Source organism: Photinus pyralis, unplaced genomic scaffold, assembly GCF_008802855.1.
Source record: "Photinus pyralis isolate 1611_PpyrPB1 unplaced genomic scaffold, Ppyr1.3 Ppyr1.4_LG7, whole genome shotgun sequence".
NCBI classification, from domain to species: domain Eukaryota; kingdom Metazoa; phylum Arthropoda; class Insecta; order Coleoptera; family Lampyridae; genus Photinus; species Photinus pyralis.
In genome coordinates this window covers 35,540,212-35,546,398 of record NW_022170738.1, presented here as the reverse complement: position 1 = coordinate 35,546,398, position 6,187 = coordinate 35,540,212, and positions in this window count along the sequence as shown.

The window sequence follows — 6,187 nt, the reverse complement described above, 5'->3', positions numbered from 1 at the left end:
AGTTTTGAACAACAAATGCAGTTCGAGAAACTAAAGTTCCGCGTAAATTTTTGCATCAAGTCGGCCGGAGAAGTGCGTTTTTTAATCTATCTAAGGATTATTTATGTGCTACAATGAAATTTAAAATTCTTAAATTTAAAGTTGCAAACCTAAATAAATAAATACAATTCATTTGAATACAAATATAAATGTGCTGATCAAAGACAGTCTTCATTACGCGATAAAGAAAAACATGCGCCGGCTTTGTGGCGAATTAACTAAATCATCGGAGACATTTCATTAAATCGTAAATAAGAGTGGCCAAATCACTACTAAAACTGTCAACATTTTGAACAATAAACGCAGTTCAATATGTAGCATTGCTAGAGACGGTAATGACTGGTGCAATTGCTTACTGAGGATTTCATCCAATCTTATAGTTCATTGGACTGTGTACGCAAAGAACAGAATGCAGAATTTCGAAGATGCGGTTTGATTTGTGCCGATCTCGCCTTCGGCTCGTTATGCATTGGTAAAAACTGTTTAACTCTCGAAACTTAGTACAGTGTTGATTATGTAACATCTGTACATCGTAACATCTGTAACATCAGTAACTGTACATCCTTAAATCTTTACCAGCTGTAATAGGGTGACCATATATTTTAAGCATGAATGCTGTACAGCAAATAATAAAACAGTTTTTTTATTATACCTGAATCACAATCTCCGTTTAAAACACTCAAATGCGTGCGAAAAAAGACCTTTAAAACACACGTGCTTTAAAGTTGCTAAGTAACGATACTTCAAGTATGACTTTTGAAACTGTCATCTGGGGCTGAAATAAAAGATCCTCTTAGGTCGCTGTCTGTAAATGCAGAACATTTCTTTGGCTTGTACCTATCCTTTGGTTGAAGGTTTCACAAACGCGCGTAATTTAGGGTATGCTTCCAAATCTGTTCCACTTTTTAATCGCATAGCATTGTTTTAAAGTTTTGAATGAATGCACCAAAATATAGAAGATTTAAATACCTTTGACATTTCCTTCATATATGCCAGCATTATCGATGCATTTAAGACTTTATTCGTAAGTAACTTCCTATTCATCCATGGAAACAACTTTTCATATGCTTGATAATAGGCTTTACTGGATTGAGATTTTACACCTACCAACGTTTGTTTAGATTTTACACCAAGCGATTTAATGGACGGTGTATTATCTGTTTCAACGGAAATCGTTTTATTCACAAAGAAGACAATTTTTATAAGCAAACGTCAAGTGACATTTCCATGGCAATCGTGAAATTACGAACACCCAGCCCACTTAATTAGACATGTATTCGAGTATTACGTCAATACGATTTCATTGAATTTCCTATTTTTAAATTATACTGCAGGTATAATAAAAAATACTATAAGATACACGTGTATAATTGGTCTTTAAAGCACTTGCAACGTTAAAGGCACTCCGCTTTGCGTCGTGCCCTTAAACTCGTTGCGCGTGCTTTAAAGACTTGATTATACACTTGTATCTTAATATACTATTTTATGATGCCATTTATTTTTAAAGATATTTCTCAGTTGAATGAACTTTTTTCAATAACGCTTGATTATCTTTAATTTTTGACAAAAAGTCCTCGCCAGACTGTCCTAAGTTACACCAGTAGAGGAGTACACAAGACTAGTCTAGACTCTAGACTCTAGTTGGTCTCAACCTCAACAAAAACACGTTTTTCGAAAAATCACTGGCGCAGCATTATAACGCATCACATGCTCTAGGACCTAGGTGGGTGAGGTACGGTGAGAACTTACCGAGTGACGACTGCCGAGTCGCGCGAATCGATTGCTTTCCACACTGTGCGGAAGCCCGGAATGGCAAAGCCGAGTTGCAAATTTAATAAACGGAGCAATATGCATACTCCTTATTTTACATTGAACGATATAATGCTGTACATTTGGCTGTACATCACTCGACGCTGTACAGATTGTCAAAATTCCGTACAATACAGCAAAATTCCGTACATATGGTCACATATGGTCACCCTAAGGTCACCCTAGCTGTAACATCTGTTGTATACTAGGTGTAGGTTATGGTACAATCAGCACGCAGAATTATAACTTTTCTTCTACTTCCACTAACACATTCACTAACACACCCCAAATTACACAGATTCTTTACACAATTCATAATAATAATCACCTTTAGCTATGTAATGTACCGTCTTGTTCATCTAATCTCGTACATCTGTTAGGGTTCTTCTTTACATAGACATTTTAAGATAACAACACTTTGCCGTCAGAATTTGAAACTTTTCGACATTAAATTCCAATGGACAATTTAAGGATTCTTAGCCTACCACTAGTGGATCTACTACTTAGAAGCTTAAAAATACTGTACAGAAAACAGTGATAGGTAGAACCGTATAAAACACACCATTCTACTGTCACATTAATTATGCATTCATTTACTTTCATAAGTCTAACACGTATTCATTTCACTTACTTCAGATGGTTGGTAAAGTTAGAAGCTGTATACGTAAACAGGAAAATTAGTTAATGGCAAGCAGTTCACGATAGTTTTAGAGAAGTTTGTATTTGCTTATCATTTACATATAACAATTGTTAGTTGAACCTTTGTATCATACAAAATACTAAATTGAGCTTTGGAAACGCGATCGTGCTTTATAATTTGTGCAAAGGATCCACGATTGCAAAATATTGATTTGTTTTTAGAAGTAACGTATCTGAAATGGATTCTACTCAAAGAGCTATAAAAATAAAGGGGCTTTTATGTTATCTGGCAAAATGTCAAGAGTTGTTGTGTCTTTAAACGCTTCATTTCATTTGTTCTCGTATGTTGCACATATAGATCCATTCATTTCCATTGCATGGTTTACGATCTGATTTGTCTACCATAAGATAGCAGCAGAAAACTGGTTGAGACTCGTGGTAAAAACCCCAAACATTTAAAAACTGTTTTACAAAAATACAGTTATACATTTTTAATTAGTGGCTCTTCTTGCATAACAAAGAAGACAATGGTACAAGTAAAATTTTAAGACCTTTCATTACAGGATTAAAAATATCTGCATTAGCAACAACTCAATGCAAACACTAAATTTTAAAAACAAAATTGAGGAGGGGTGCTAACTGCTAAGATAAGGTTGAACTGATACGAAATTGAAAGATTTTATCGAACAGTTTACCTACATGAATCCCTTCCATTAATTTTTAATATACGATTACTAACAATTTGACTCGATAACATACCAGTTACAAGTTACATTTCGCTTATCTTTAGCTAAATTTCCTTTTCCCTTGATAGCGTGAGAATCTAATTAATCTTTAATATTTATAAAACTTTATCCCTTCACATTTGTTACATATTTACGATTCCTTTCAAAACTCGAAGTTACAAAGTTTCGTAGCATTTGTATGTGGAATCTGCCTGCTAAAATGATTGGAAAGCTCTCAGGGGTATATGCTGAATATAAATGTTTGCTATTCTACATAGTAAACTGCGAGGTAAAATTTTATACCTCAACGCGGTCAATGGTGATGTGTGAATTTTAAAACTGCTTACTGACGTAGTTTATTTGCGAAATAAAACCTTTTATTACGAGGAAGTACTCATATTTCAACTCTTGCGAGGTGTGCGATTATTTATAAGTATCATATACGGTAACAGCGTATAGCTCAATGAGTAAATTTGTATATAATAACTTTGTCGACGTTTTAGCTGTGTTTGGTGTTTCAGCTTACAATTGGTCTTTTCCGGCTTAGTGTTACACAAGATGGCCGAAACAAAATGGCGGCGGCTTCAGGCCTCGTGCTGGAACTAAGAATAATATCTACAACAAATAAAATTGTTCGCGAGTGTGAATGAAAGCATTGTTCAGTATAATCACTTGCATCCTTTCAATTTAAGAACTTATCACCACTAGAAGAACGCAGGATAACTTTCTACTCGCCCACTAGAAAAAAGCGCGAGTCTGCTGTAGAATTCCAAATAAGTGCCATCGACTTCGCTAAATCTGGGCTTATCTTCCAGGTACTCCCATTAAAAGTTAATAAACCATATTAATTTCCCCTTGTTTAATGTTAAAACATATTTTTTTAAGTGAAGTTTTAATTGGAAAATGATTGTTTACTTTTCTTGTGCCTCCCTCCAATAATGTCAACACATTAATGCTAATTCCTTTATAAATCCGTTGCTCTTTGTATACAGACCAGTTAATGTACATGCCAGTAAAAAGACCCTTATACACCGTATGTATTTGTGTTAACAGCATATCAACTGGGGTCAACGCTATCTCAGCGTGATGTGTATGTTCAGTACAACTAAATACGTATATATTGAACCGGTGTAATGAGATAAATTATCACAGTGCATGGCAAATCAAATATTATTCGATCGAATTGTGACTGTTTGTATTTACGTTACATGCCGTGGTACATCTCCAATTGAATGCAATCTGATTACTCCAGTGTACAAGCTGTTATCTGTACTTTTAAATTGGCACATTTCGAAATTAATTTCATCTCGTGAAATGTAGTGGCAATTCCATTTATTGCTGAAGCTCGCTTGCGATAGTGTGGTGTAGAACGGAAAATCTTAGAAGGATGGCTTACGTCATGCCTGTACTGCCACTTGCATTACATTTAATTTTTTACCCTTTTACCGCTACCTTCGTCTATAAGATTTCTCAATTTTAAAATTTATCGAAATCCTCTTCTGTATAGGTACCATCTTAGAAACGGGAACATTTGGACGACGACAATGACAATTATTTAAAAACCCCCATCCCCTTTTTGTGAAGGACGGTATTCCTCTCATTACTGATAGAGCAAACAACCTGATTAAACCTTTTTTCAATCGTAATTTTGGAAGTATGCTGGCAAGAATAACAATTTACTAACTTTTGGCACTATTTATATTGTTAGTGAAACCGCACCATTATGTTGCTATTGGCTATTTCTTAATGATCTAATTATAGTGAACGAATGATAATGATTGTATAATATGTATTATCCATTACCCACTATTAGGTACTTGATACATTGGTATAATAACCACAGCGGTGGTCATTGCGTTTGAATGAAAGGCATTCTATTTTTAAAAGAAATTATAGAGAAGCTTATTGTATTATACGAACAGCATCTGCCCCGAGAACGACAGAATACTCAAATCTAAGTGCTGCCGATAGAGTTATGGAAGTAGATACCTACTTATTTTAAAAGGACTTAACAAAACAAATCCACCGAAAAGCAGTTACGAAATCGCCAAAAACAATCGGATCTGCCTGAATTGTTTAGATAGTGGACACGTCGTTGCTCATTGTCCATCGGTGGGGAATTGACGCACTTGTGATGAGCACCATCACACACTCTTGCATTTTTCGAATAGACCTTTTATAGTCTGTCTCACCTTGACTTTACAGTTTACAGCAATCCATATGGAAGTTTTTAGCGCGGCTATGTCGATTTTAATTTTACTACTAATCGTCATAATTTACAACGAAATCGATTTTTTCCACTTTCCACGAAATTTGTCAAATATAGGTATTCTTACACGATTAAGGTATTGTGCACAGGTACACCATCTTGTTGAAACGAACAGTTTCCAACTTTTGTTTTCTTTTGTGTGCCGTACATCGTTTTATTTGTAGGAAAAACTGCTACTCAATATAGTATCTACTTTTTTACGGGCCATAGAAAAATATAAAGTTAATAATGCTTTTTCAGAAATGAAATGTCTCAACCTCTCTTGTAAAACTCAATAAGTGACAATGAAAAAATGTTTTTTTTTGTATCTGCTCAAATCACTCAGAAAAGATTACAAAGTAAAATAATCAATTCCTTGCCTCTAATTTGATCATCTTCATATCTTCTATGGTTTCTGAAATCCCCATGATAGACATTTGATAACTTTTTTTCACTAAAAGTTATTAAATGATCAAGAATTGGAATATATATAACTCTTTTCCAATAGTCACTAGGCGACCGCCTGCGTAACTGCAACTGTCTAAGAGTGTCCAGGAGGGAGCGCGCTCCCCATGCGCCCCCCTTTAAATCCGCGTTTGTGCACAGTATTTTCGAAAATGTACACTCTGATTATTTATAAGTAGTAGAGAATTGTATTAGTAGCGCTGTAAGATCTTAATTAATGAATAAAATTGAAAAAGTTTGTAATAAAAATTATTCCTGGAAA